The sequence below is a fragment of the Choloepus didactylus genome, chromosome 3, assembly GCF_015220235.1.
Source record: "Choloepus didactylus isolate mChoDid1 chromosome 3, mChoDid1.pri, whole genome shotgun sequence".
Lineage (NCBI taxonomy): Eukaryota > Metazoa > Chordata > Mammalia > Pilosa > Megalonychidae > Choloepus > Choloepus didactylus.
Genome location: NC_051309.1, coordinates 116,921,520 through 116,936,131, shown reverse-complemented (window position 1 = coordinate 116,936,131; position 14,612 = coordinate 116,921,520). Strand labels below are relative to the sequence as shown.

The following is a 14,612-nucleotide window of genomic DNA, read 5'->3' as shown; positions in this document are numbered from 1 at the left end:
AAAAGCCCCCTTTGTGCATCCTCCTTGTCATCGTCCCCTGCAAAGTGATCACTCTTTTGACTTCTATGACTATATGAACTTTAGTAGATGGACTTATACAGGATGAACTCTATTGCGTCTTCCTTCCTTCCTTTGACATTACAGTTTTAAGATTAGTCCACATTGTGTGTGTAACAGTTATTTATTCATTCTCATTGATAGATAATAGTCCATTGTATGGATATATTCATTTACCTGTTCTACTACTGATAGACATTGACTTGTTTTCCGTTTGGTTATTTTAAATAATGCTACCATAAATATTCGCATACATGGCTATGGTGGGCACGTGTGTACATTTCCTTGGGTATATACCAGTGGGAGAATTGCTGAGTCATGGGGAATATGTGCGTCCAGCTTTAGTATGTACTGCAAAATAGTTTTCCAAAGTGATGTACCAATTTACATTCCCACCAGTATTGTATGAGCGTTCCAGTTGTTCTACTGTGTATTGTCTGTCTTTCATTCTTTATTTTGGTGGTATATTGTGCTGTTTCTCATTGTGATTTATTTTTTATTGTACTAGGGAAATGCAAATTAAAATCCTCCAATTGAGTTTGAATGTCATTTCATGTGTTTATTGGCCATTTGTATATCTTCTTTTGTGTCTGTTCAATGCTTTTGTCATTTTCTTCTTTGTTTTTTTTGGTCTCTATTAATATCTACTTTATTTGATATCGTTGTAGCTATATCACCTTTGTTTAGTTTACTGTTGGTATGATAGGTTTTCTTTATCCTTTTAGATGTGTCTTTTGTAAGCAGTTTATAGTTCAGGGTTGTTTTTATTTAGATAATCTTTGGTTTATTTAGATTTTAAGTTCATTTATACTTAATTTAACCACTTTTATGTTTGGGTTCAACTCTGATATCTTTGTATTTTTCCCCCTTCTGTTTTTTGTTTCCTATTCGCTCTTTTCTTGACTTATTTTTAGATTAATCAATTTTGCCAATCTCCTAGCTATACATTCTTCTGTTATCCTTTGTGTGGTTATTCTAGTCCAAGGGCTAACAATCATTTTCTGTAAAAGACCAGATAGTAAATATTTTAGACTTTGCAGACCAAGAGACAAAATCTAGGATAGTATGCAGCTACTTCAATAACAAGAGAGAAAATAAATTTCTACAAGTTTTTTATTGACAAATTTCAAAATATAATAAAAATAATTGAGTAAAATATTTTATAATACAAACCTATTGATGAGAAGAGTGGAATTCTTTCTTTATGGGAAAACATTTCACTTATTTGGGGTTCCAATTTATTGTTCCCTATCATCAAGGTAGAAATGTGGCCTCTTCTCTTACAAAGCCTTCCCTTACTTCTCTAAAACACAGCAAGCTTCCCTTCTGGGAATGCATCAGAATGTATTACCTGCATCTCTCTTTGGGCACCTTGTTTCAGTTTGCTAAAGCTTCCAGAATGCAATATAGCAGAAATGGACTGGCTTTTAACAATGGGGATTTATTAAATAAGCTTACAAATTTACAGTTGTAAGGCCCTGAAAATGTCCAAATTAAGGCATCAAGAGAAGGCACCCTTCTCTGAAGAAAAGCTACTGGCATCTGGGGTTCTTCTGTCAGATTGCAAGGCACAAGGCTGGCATCTGCTGGTCCTTCACTCCCAGGTTTCATTGCTTTCAGCTCCTGGTTCCAGGGATTTTCTCTCTAAACTCTCCCTCTGTCCTTTTATCTTCTCATAAAGGACTCCAGTGAAGGATCAAGACCCACCCTGAATTGGGTGGGTCACATCTCAATTAAAACAATGTAATCAAAAGATCCCACCCATAATAGGTCTGCACCCATAGGATTGGATTAAAAGAACATGGTCTTTTCTGGGGTACATAACAGCTTGAATCAGTATACACCTGTATATTTGCTCTCATATTGTTGGATAACTTTTCACTGGGGAAACATATTAAAAGTGAAGCCTCTAGGGTAAGACTCCCTGGGTTTGAATTTCAGCAGAGCTAATCATTAGCTGTGTTATTTTTAACTATTTACTTAACCTATCCAGAAGCTTCAATTTCCTCATCTATACAACGAATAAGAGTACTTACCTCACAAGGTTGTTGTAAAGATTAAATGAAAAATAAATGCAAAGATCTAGAACAGTGCATAACTTACTGTAAGACATTGTCAACATTCTATTCTTTTTTGATATTTTTTCCCACCATTAAAGAATGTACAACCATTCTTAGTTTGCAGGCTCTTAGGCTGCAGTTTGCCAATCCCTGTTCTAGATATTATAACATGAATCCTTTACCCATTAAAGTTTACTAGAAATTAATATTTTTACAATGATTAGTAATTTTATCATCTAGATAATGAACTATTTAAAACACTTCTTACTCTAACTTGCTGTGCTATTTTAATCATGCATTTTAATTTTACACATATTTTGAATTCCAGAAGACAAAATATGTATTAGGAAGCAAATTAATTTTTATTTACTCTTTCAATGTACTTTCTTTTCTGTACTCTGTACTTCTGTTTGGGATCACTTTCTTTTTGCTTGAAGAACGTCATTCAGTATATTTTTTAGCATGGATCTATTGCCAATAAATTCTCTCTGCTCTTGATTGCCTGAAATCATCTTTATTTACACTTTATTTTTGAGGGACATGTTTACTAGGTAAAGAATTCTTTCATTTAGAAGTTTGAAGGTATAATTAATTTGTCCTCTGCTTTTATTCATTTCTAATGTGAAATAAGCTGTCAATCTTATTGCTGCTTATTTCGAGGTATGTTTATTCTCTAGCTATTTAAAAATTTTTTTCTTTGTCTTTCGTTTTCAGAAATGTAGCTACATATGATTTTCTTTGCATTTATTTTTTGAGCGTTTATAGAGATTTTTTTATTTGTTGCTTGATGTTTTTTTATTAATTTTGGAAAATTCTTGGTCAGTACCTTCCAAAAATGGATTTTTCTCCTTTCTCTTTTTCAATGCCTTTGGAATTCCAACAAAATGTATGATAGAAATGTTCACAATGTTCCATACATCTCTTATATTCTGTATTTTTTTTTTAAATCTCTCTCTCCTTCCATCTGGGTGTTTTCTACAGACTTGTATTCTATTTCCAAAATATTCTTTTCTGCTGTGGCTAGTATGTTATGTTGCATTATTAATTTTAGTTATCATATATATCAGTTCTAAAATTTTAATTTAATAATTTATATTGACTCCAGTTCTCTGGTGAAATATTCCATGTAGTCTTTAATTTCCTAAACATATTAAATATAGTTATTTTTAAGTTTGTGTCTGTTAACACCCATATCTGAGTGATCTGTGAGGCCATTTCTATTTTCTCTTCTATCTCTTGGGTTTCAGTCATTTGGCCTCATCTCCTCACATATTTGGTAATTTTTTATTGAGTATTTGATGTATTTAATAAAAGTAATGAGGCCTCTGATTGATGTTATCTTCTTCCAAATGTATTTCTTTTTTTTTCTATCAAACACAGAATTTGCATACATCCCTTTGATCCAATCAGAGATTGTGAAATTTTGAGTCTGAGTTTCAGTGTTGCTAACGACTGGACTATTTCTAGTTTTCCTTTATTCGTAGATTGTGGTCCTTGGCAATTCTCAATGAAAAGCCTGAGGTGTTTTTTTTTTTTTTTTTCACCATGGTTTTTATTCTTTGGTAAGAAGTTTGGTATCATGAGAGTACTTAAAAACTCTGCTGCGCTGTGTTGTATCTGAACTGCTTCATTATAGCTTCTGGTTGGCCTCTTGCCATCTTCACCTTAGGAATCTGAAAATGTCTTTGGAGGACAGAAATAATACTCACAGGTTCACTTGAATATATTTCCCTTTCCTTTGGGACACTGTCTCCTCAAATCCTAGCTTCCATTATTCCTTTCCAAGACCTTCAAACAAATGGATTTGCCCATGCTTTCATAGTTGTTCCTAGTGGAAGAGTCGATCTATAAAATGCTACTCTGCCATAGCCAAAGTCCTCTGATTTTTAAAAGTTGTTCAGTGGCTGCTTATTGACTCATTCTTTTCTCCCCTCTTTCTTTTCTACCCTTCCTACATCCATCAATTCAATGTATGTTGGCTATGCATTCTGTCTCAGTCACTGTGCTAGGCTTCGGTGGATGTAAGATGTGGGGTATTTCCTTTAGAACATCTAAGTGTAATGGGGGAAATACACACAGACATACACAATTGTATGGGAAGCACTCAATTAGAGTAAGATATGTGAGCACTGTAAAAATTCTTTAAACAGTATGTAATTATTTTGTTTATTTATGTTTGTTATTTATCTCCCTCTAGAATGTAAGATCCATGAAGACAGAGCCATTTCTGTTTGAGTCATTGCTGGTGCATAATATAGACTCAATAAATACTTTTGAATAAGTGATTGCTTGTTATGTGAAATTATTTGTATTTTGTATATACCTTGCAGGGTTATTAAGAGAATTACATTAAATGGCATTTGGAAAGCACATCTTAGCACAAGTTTCCCTTTTTTTCATTTCTTTGAGTGCAATTTTTAAGTGGTGTCATGACATGATTACCTCATTGACACAAGGAAATAAATTTATCCATTTTTTAACTAGGGACAAATGTTAACCCATTTGTTTGATCTAATGACTGAGATAGAATAAAATTCCAGAGTTCTTTGGCTTCAAGTTTCATCCAGGCAACATGCCCAGAGAGAATTTTTCTTTAGATTCTCATGGTTAAAATAGTGTAACTGCTAGCTCTCTGTATCCCTTAAATATTCTCTTTTATCATTTTTAACCTTTTAAGGTGAATACACAGTGTAAATTTTTAACTGGATTTTTAAAATATTTATTTTACATATAATGATGTATAGTATATGTATATCTCAGAATTAAAGAGACATATAAGTAGTTTATTTTCTTTTTGGAGGGGGCATTTTGAACTTGAAATGGATTTCCAGTGTTAAATTCTGAAAGTGCTTATTGATGAAGATAAACTGGGTTTGTTGTAATCTGCCTGCTGAGAATTAATCATGTTGGTGTGTGGCAGTCACACTCCGGAATCACCAGAGTTTCTCCTGTCTTTTGGGGTTGACCTTTTACTTAAAACAAAGTATTTTTTTTAAAGGAAAACAAAAGATTCCAAATCCAATATGTCCGTCTTTGATTTCATTTAAAGGAAGTGGAGAACAATGTTTTGCACAGGGGAATACTGCTTTAAAATATATTCTAATTACTTACACATGCAAATTTAACACATTGCCAAGACTGAGGTGCTTTATATGGGTTTCTGTTTAAAGATGCAGTTCTGGAAGTCTTCCATTTCCTTTACAGCCATATAGAGCTATAGTAGTATAATAAAGTGTGTGTAATTTCTTGCATTTGTCCACAGTTTTAAGTGTTTTAATGACCCTAGTGTAATATCCACGTGGTGAAGGTTATTATTTACACTCATTTGCAGATAATATAGTGGTTGCAGTTAGACTGCAGTTTACTTAAACTTTATTTGATAAGCTGGAAATATTTATTATCAAATAGTCCCTTCACTCTGTCACACATATTAATACATCATGGCTTTCAGTACAGGACTAATTAGAACTGGATAAAATCCACAAGTCCCCTCTCCATTCATTTCTCTTCCTTTGAAAACATTTTGTAAGTTCTCTTCTTCACATTAAGGAACACAACTTGTGTATAAAAACATGCATAAGCCTTAAAGCTAATTAGCCTTTGCTTCTTCTTTCTTGGTCCTTTCAATTCCTTTTAGTTGAGTCTCTGCAAAAGGGACTGCATGTGTGACCTTTTTCTGAGAACTGACTACAGGCACAAAACATCATGCCTCATAGCCTGGGTTATGATAGACTGTCCTGAATGGTTTCACAGTCTAAAAATCATATCTTAAATTATGTGTTGTAGATATGGAATTTTGTGTATCATGATTTTGTGTCTGTTACATGTGTCTTTGTACATATTGGTGAACGTATACCTTGTAAAATTTGAGGGCAGGAAATGTGGATTTAATTACAGGTGGACTTTTTAATTCTGATTTATATATAGAATTGTACCGTTTGCACTTCTTTTTTTCATATCTAATCACCACTCTATACATTTATCTATCTCACCGCTGCCATTGTTTTCATTGGGAACATCTTAAGAACTTTATTTTTTTCTCCTTTCCTTTTTCCTCCATCATCCTAGGTATCAATAACCATTCAAATGTAATGTGACTTCTGTTCTTTAATTGTGTGGTTCAACCTTCCATGGAAAATGACACACTACACTTGTAAAAGTCCTAGAGTCAGCATTATAGTAGAGTGGCAAGGAGCTGTAATAATGTGAAATAAGAAAAGATTCATCCGGGCACTGAATTCTCTTTAAAGCTACAGTATTTCTATTTCTACCAGAAGAGCAATTGTGCTGCATCTCATATACATTTTTCATGAGTGTTAACCATCTGGTCCCTCTTGTTTTTCCCTTATTGCTCCTTCACATCTGTTGCGTCTTCATTGTTCCACCAAAGTTGCATTCCATATTTGATGTTCATTTCCATAAAAATTCCATATTCATGAGAGTGCCTAGTTTCCACCTGTAGGTCTAAGATAATTACAGTTGAAACAGCAGCCAAGGTTACAAGAAAGAGCATATCCAGATTAGATGCACCCACTGCCATGGAAATCCCTGATGAGGAATAGCTGCTGGCCATGTTTTGCCCATCCAGACAGTCCTTGAAAAGGGGCATCAGAGTTAGCAGTCTGACACATCCTTCCTGGTTGGGTCACCACAGTAAGTGTGCTCAGCTATTTGTAAAGCTGTATGGAAAGGAAGAGCATTTAAATTTGAAACAGATGAACAGAATGACACACATTGCCCTGGAATTCACAGTGCAGTGTGGCAGAGTTAAATCAGGTGCTTGACATCTTGACAATCTTGTCTCTGTAGGAAAAGAAAAGGAAACACCTGGGGACCTTGGGGTTGGTGGTGGTGAGTTCACATTTTGGGGCCATTTGATTTCTTACTTGGTTTAGTTTGCTTAGATTGGTTTCCCTCTGCTCTCACTTAAATGGAACTTTCCATCTGCGATTTTTTCCCCTTCCCTCATTTGCACTACCCCTTTCTTGCCTCCATCCTGTAACCCCCTCCAAATCAGTTTGGAGTAGCAATATAGATGAAGCAGTCTGGGTAGAACTATAGATGAAATGTGAAAGTGGTCACATATCTATTTCCTGCGACAGTTTGTCGGAGTTTCTTCATGTTTCCTGTGATTACTAAGCTTGTTCAACACTACTATCTTTAATAAAATATTCCAATTACAGTTTTACCAAGGCCATATTCATAGTGTTTGAGAAAAAGTCAGTGAAGAGAAATAATCTGACATGTGAAAATCAGCACACTTTGATTTTTGTAAACATCTTAAAATGTGTTTAGTGTCAGAACAAATAGTCAAAGGAAATTATTTAAAAATTAGGGCATTCCTCCAACTTTATTGATAGCTCTGTATTTAAAGCATTAATAGCAGCAAATATAAATGCACATGGACGTTCCATTCAGGTCAGAGGCAGTCTCGTATCTACAGAGTGAGAATCAGGAGGCCTAGTGTTTCGTCTTAGCTTTGCTATTAACTAGCTCTTTTCATTAAAAAATAATAATAATAATAAGGTAGGGGGATTTACTTTAGTTGGTATTTATAATCCTGACTGTATTCAGAAGCAAACTGTCGCCTCAAAAGGGATAAATACTTTTAGTAAGTTAATGAGGGAAAGGAGAGCTATGTGAACATTTGGTTTAGGTATGGAATGGAGAGGTGCTTACAAACATAAGGCTTTAACTATGGGAATGTATTAGCTAACAAGCTTACCGTTTTGAAGCCATGAAAATCCAAATCAAGGCATCATCAAGAGGATAACTTCTGCCTGAAGACAGGCTGCTGGGCCTGGACTCCTCTGCCACATGGCAAGGCACATGGTGGTGTCTGCTGGTTCTCTCCCTTCTCTTCTGGGTTTTGTTGCTTTCAGCTTCTTGTTTCTGTAGTTTGCTCTCTCTCCATCTCTCTCTCTCTCTCTGTATTCATGACATTTTTAAAGGGCTCCAGTAAGAGGATTAAGACCCACTCTGGGCTAGGCCTTAACTGAAGTAACCTAACCAAAAGGTCCTTCTTACAATGAGGTTGCACCCATAGGAATGGGTTAGCTTTAAGAACATAATTTTCTGGGACTGCATGCAGTTTCAAACCACCACATTTGTCAATCTGTAGGGGGAGATTTCATCATTAAAAAGGTCAGATATGGGAAGGTGTTAGAAAGAAAAAGGGTAGAGACTTTCCTGCGCCGTCACAGAAGACAACTCAAGCTTGAAGAAGATCATGAATAAAATTTCTAGGGACAAATTAAAACTAGTAGCTGACATTTGAAATGTGGAAGTAAATAACATAACCTAGACTGGGACTATCTAGAAAAGAATTTTACAAGTGGAGAAAAAAAAAAACTTTGGAAAAATCAGAAGAGACCAATTGCTTATGATTTGTTCAAAGCAACATGCATTGACTGCATTCCTCTAAATCAGGGTTTCTCAGTCTCATGACTTTGGACATTTTTTCCCCCCGTGTTCACTATTTTTAATTAACTTTCTAGCAGGCAATTTGCATGCTTCTTTTCCCTTTTTTAAGTTAGTGTGACTATTCCCTATAATGAACTACTTTGGTCAAGAATGGAATGGAACAGAAAACAAAATCACTGATGCTTAAAAAAAAACCCCAACACTTTCACCAACTATATTCAAACAAAAAATGGAAACAATATCTGTGGATATGCATTTTCACTGTTTTCTTGCTGCTGTCTTTCCTCAGCATCACACAAATAGCAGAGCTGTAGTCAGTCATAGTTTGTCCTACTAGATTAGGAAGCTCACTTAACTTCATGTGTTTGAAGGTCCTGGACTGGAAGACATATAAGTTTTAGAGATCGCAGAATGTTATGGTTCCATCAGTGCCAATAGTGCAAAATGTGTGACAATCTTACTTGTCTGCCTTGTAGACACTTGAGTGATGCTATGCTGGTGTAGTGTCTCCAAGGATGTAGTGTGGTCCTTGGTTGTGGCCTTCTTGTCCATGTCATGAAAACATTCCTTGGCTGATGTGTTGTGCTGGATGCTCTGTTTAGGAATGCCTAGATTGGAGATGAAAGTTAAGCAGCCATAGTCATCATAGTCAAAGAGCAGTAGGCAGCAGTCTTGGCCAGTGGGTACTATACTACTCTCCGAGACAAATAATACACTCAAGAGTGAAAGGAACTCTGTTTTCAGTGTTCAAGTCTGCATGTTTTTGAGGCATCAGCAATGGACACTGGGCTGTTGTGGCTGACCCAGGCCAAGCAGCTCCTGCTGGCAGAGAAGCTGTCCCCCCTTGAATATGGCCACCATTACCACTGCCACCAAACTCTGACATCAGCTGATCAAAGGCATTTTGCTGTCCCATGGCATACTGGCTGGTATTTTCATCAATTTCTTTAACCTAGGCAGAAAGCACTGCATTTGTTGTCGATTGATCCTGCTTTTGGCAAAACTTTGTTGGGATGTCAATCTATGCTGAGGACCATGGAATGAATTGTCTTTTTATTGTGCTTGTTTACCCATTAGTCATTTTCAGACTCACAGTAGCAAACAGAAATGAATTTGGCTCCACTTCTCATCCCATGTTTTTTCTTTAGGGGGGACCACTTCACAAAAGTGCATGCATGACTAATTTGCAGGATCACCAATGTTGGCTTCCAGGCACCGTCATTCTGACTCTAGACATAGGCATTACAGTCTTCACCACAAGTGATGATGCAGTCACTCTTGGGAGCCCAGTCAGTCCTTTGCTGTATCTGTTGTGCTCCTTGAATTCATGAGCTTTCGCTCTCTGGCTCCCGTTCTTCTTATAGATGTGGACATTGTGATTATTGGGTATAAGGGAAATCTGGGCTCCAGGCATGACAGGTTGTTTTAGTTTGATAAAGCTGCTGAAATACAGATACCATTAAATAGATTGGCTTTGACAATGGGGATTTATTATTTTACAAGCTTACAGTTATGAGGCCATGAAAATGTCCAAATCTAGGCATCATCACGATGATATCTTCTTTCTGAAGACAGGCTTCTGGTGATCCAGGAATCCTCTGTCACATGGCAGGGCACATGGTGGCATCTTCTGGTCTCTTCCTTCTCTTCCGTGTTTTGTTGCTTCTAGCTTCTGGCTTTAGTGGCTTCCTCTCTGTTTCTGTAGCTTTCTCTCTCAGCTTGTGTGTCTTTCTCTCTATGCCTTTCTCTGAATTTCATCCTCTTATAAAGGACTACAGTAAGAGGATTAAGACCCACTTAGGGAATGCCTTAACTGAAATAACCTAATCAAAGTCCCACCCACAATAGGTTTACACCCACAGAAATGGATTAGCTTTAAGAACATGATCTTTTGGGGTCCATAAAGCTTCCAAACCATCACACAGGTGATTGGGTCTTGTAAAAATTGATGAAGGAACATTATTCTTGGTATTTCCAAAGAGTAGAAAGCTAGTAGTCTGGACATACTCTGAGCAGAGAATTCATGGACTCTAGTTAGTCAATGTAAACAGGGTCCAGCAAGAATGGGCAAAGGACTGGGGCCACTATTGACATTCTGAATTGAATAATTTTTTGTTTTATGGGGGGCTTTTTGTACACTGTAGGATGTTTAGCTGCATCTCTGGTCTCTAGCCACTAATGCTAGTAGCCCTACCCACCCCTGTGATGACAATCAACAGCATCTCCAGACATTGCCAAAATTGCTCCCAATAGAGAACCATTGCTCTAAATAAATTAAAAAAAAAAAATATTTTTGAGAAAACATATAGCCTAATAGTTAAGAGCTTGGGCTTTGGAGACTGAGTTTTAGCCATGGATGTAAGTCCCAGTTCTGTTACCTTATTCACTGTGGGCTTTGAGAAAGTTACTTTACCTTTCTATACCTTACTTTCTTCATTATAAAATAAGACTTATAAGGGTAACTGCCTCCCAGGGTTACTGTGAAGATGAAATAAGCCAATATATGTAACCATTTATCACAATGCCTGACACATGGAAAATACTCAATAAAAGCTAGTAATTGTCCTTATTATTATTTGCTAGTTACAAAATGGCACAAAGAAAGAGAAGATGAATGTGATTATTTCTATAAACCACCTTTTGGGCATCAGGGAGTGTGATGGTTAGGTTCATGTGTCAACTTGGCCAGGTGATGGTACCCAGCTGCCTGGTCAAACAAGCACTGGCCTAACCACTGCTGCAAGGACTTTAGTGGCTGGTTAATAAACCAACAGGCTGGTTTATTAAATCATCAGTCAATTGGCTGCAGCTGTGACTGATGACTCACTTAAGGGTGTGTCTTCCACAATGAGAGAATGCAGTTGGCTGGATTTAATCCAATTAATCAGTTGAAGATTTATAAGTAAGACAGATAGAGGACCTTCACTTCTTCTTCGGCTGCCCAGCAAAGCATTTCCTGAGGAGTTTGTCGAAGTTCAAGTTCGTTTCCTGAGTAGTTCATCGAACACGTTCTTCGAAGATCCCAGTTCATTTCCTGAGGAGTTTGTCGAAGTTGTTGGTTCGTTTCCTGAGTTCATCGGACATCTTCCTTGGAGTTGATGGTTTGCTGACTGCCCTACAGAATTTGGACTCGTGCATACCCACAGTTGTGTGAGTCACCTTTATCTTATATTCATAGATACCTCTCATTGACTCTGTTTCCCTAGAGAACCCAAACTAATACAGGGAGCCATGGCAACCAATTATCTCAGTATTTTTTACAGGGGTCTTGGGAGGCATTGTCCTAGTAATTCGATTAGTCAGTCAACAAATATGGATTGAACATTTATTAGATATCAGGCATTATTCTAGTGTTGGGCATATAGGCATAAGCAAGATGTACAATGACACTGTCCTCAAGATCTCAGGGGAAAGACAGAAAATTAACAGAAGTGACTTAAAGCCATGCTGGGTGTTATGGTTTGCTAATGCTGCCATTTTGCAAAACACCAGAAATGGATAGGCTTTTATAAAGGGGGCTTTATTTGGTTACAAAGTTACAGTCTTAAGGCCATAAAGTGTCCAAGGTAAGGCATGAGCAATAGGGTACCTTCACTGGAGAAAGGCCATTGGCATCTGGAAATCTGTGAACTGGGAAGGCATGTGGCTGGTGTCTGCTTGCGCCTAGGTTGTGTTTGAAAATGATATTGTCCAAAACATCAGCGTCAGCTTTCAATGGCCATCTTCAAAATTTCTCTCTAAGCTGCAGCAAGATCGGGGTCCACGACTCCAAGCATGTCTAAGCATCAGTGTCAGGAAAGATCTGGGACTTTGTGGCTCTCTTTTAAAGTACTCCAGTGATTAAATCAAGACCCACAATGAATGGGCAGGGCCATACCTCCATGGAAATAATCTAATCAAAGGTATTACCCACAGTTGGGTGGGTCACATCTTCATGGAAGCAGCCTAATCCAAAGATTGCAACCTAATCAATGCTAATATGTTGGCCCCTACAAGATTGCATTAAAGAACATGGCGTTTTGGGGGGCATAATACATCCAAGCTGGCACAGTGGGGTAAGAGGCATTGCCAGCCATTCATCAGAATTAATTCTATCCTTCTTCCAATATAGCTGCTCACATGACTGCCCAAATGTGCTTGGTATGGCCATTTGAGTAATTTATTCCCAATGGTCCATGAGCAGTAGTGATGTGTGCCACTTCCAGGCCTAGCCAATAAAACCTTCCTCAAATGTTTTTTAATTTGGATGTCTTTTATTTCTTTGTCTTGCCAGATTGCTCTGGCTAGCACTTCCAACACAATGTTGAATAACAGTGGTGATGGCGGACATCCTTGTCTTGTTCCTGATCTTAGAGGGAAGGCTTTCAGTCTCTCACCATTGAGTACTATGCTGGCTGTGGGTTTTTTATAATATTGAGGAAGTTTCCTTCACTTCCTACCTTTTGAAGCGTTTTTATCAAAAAGGGATGTTGGATTTTGTCGGATGCTTTTTCAGCATCTATTGAGATGATCATTTGATTTTTCTTTTTTGATTTGTTGATGTGTTGTAATACATTGATTGATTTTCTTATGTTGAACCATCCTTGCATGCCTGGAATGAACCCCACTTGGTCATGACTTACGATTTTTTTAATGTGTCTTTGGATTTGATTTGCAAGTATTTTGTTGAGAATTTTTGCATCTATATTCATTAGGGAGATAGGCCTGTAGTTTTCCTTTTTTGTAGCATCTTTGCCTGGTTTTGGTATTAGATTGCTGTTAACTTCATAAAATGAGTTAGGTAGTGTTCCATTTTCTTCAATGTTTTGAAAGAGTTTAAGTAAGATTGGTGTCAGTTCTTTTTGGAAAGTTTGGTAGAATTCCCCTGTGAAGCCATCTGGCCCTGGGCATTTATTTGTGGGAAGCTTTTTGATGACTGATTGGATCTCTTTGCTTGTGATTGGTTGGTTGAGGTCTTCTGTTTCTTCTCTGGTCAGTCTAGGTTGTTCATATGTTTACAGGAAATTGTCCATTTCCTCTACATTCTCCAGTTTGTTGGCATACAGTTGTTCATAGTATCCTCTTATAATTTTTTAAATTTTTTGGGGACCTGCAGTAATATCACCTTTCTCATTTGTTATTTTGGTAATATGAGTCTTCTCTCTTTTTGATTTTGTCAGTCTAGCAAGGGGCTTGCCAATCTTGTTGATCTTCTCAAAGAACAAACTTTTGGTGTTATTTATCCTCTCTATTGTTTTTTTGTGATCTATGTCATTTATTTCTGCTTTAATCCTTGGTATTTCTTTTCTTCTACTTGGTTTAGGGTTGGTTTGCTGTTCATTTTCTAGCTTCTTCAGTTGATCCATCAGTTCTTTGATTTTGGCTCTTTCTTCCTTTTTAATATATGCGTTTAGTGCTATAAATTTCCCCCTCAGTGCCGCTTTTCCTGCATCCCATAGGTTTTGGTATGTTGTGTTCTCATCTTCATTAGTCTCTATATATTTAGCAATTTCTCTTGCTATTTCTTCTTTAACCCACTGATTATTTAGGAGCATGTTGTTTAACCTCCAGGTATTTGTGAATTTTCTAAGTCTCTGATGGTTACTGACTTCTAATTGTATTCCATTGTGGTCAGAGAATGTGCTTTGAATAACTTCAATTTTTTTTTAATTTATTGAGGCTTTTTTTATGTCTCAATATATGATCTATTCTGGAGAAGGTTCAATGAGCACTAGAGAAGAATGTGTATCCTGGTGATTTGGGATGTAATGTTCTATATATGTCTGTTAAATCCAGTTCATTTATCAGATTGTTTAGGTTTTCAATTTCCTTATTGGTCTTCTGTCTGGTTGATCTATCTATAGGAGAGAGTGATGTGTTGAGGTCTCCCACAATTATTGTGGAAACATCAATTGCTTCCTTTAGTTTTGCCAGTGTTTCTCTCATGTATTTTGTGGCACCTTGATTGGGTGTGTAAACATTTATGATTGTTATTTCTTCTTGTTGAATTGCCCCTTTTATTAGTATGTAGTGGCCTTCTTTGTCTCTCATAACATCCTTGCATTTAAAGTCTATTTAATCTGAGATTAATGT

At 36.8% G+C, this 14,612-nt stretch overlaps 1 pseudogene; it reads right to left on the bottom strand.

Moving 5' to 3' along the window:
* Nucleotides 1–8,937: 8,937 nt before the first annotated feature.
* Nucleotides 8,938–9,954, bottom strand: LOC119530399 (annotated as a pseudogene).
* Between the last annotated feature and the right edge of the window lie 4,658 nt (nt 9,955–14,612).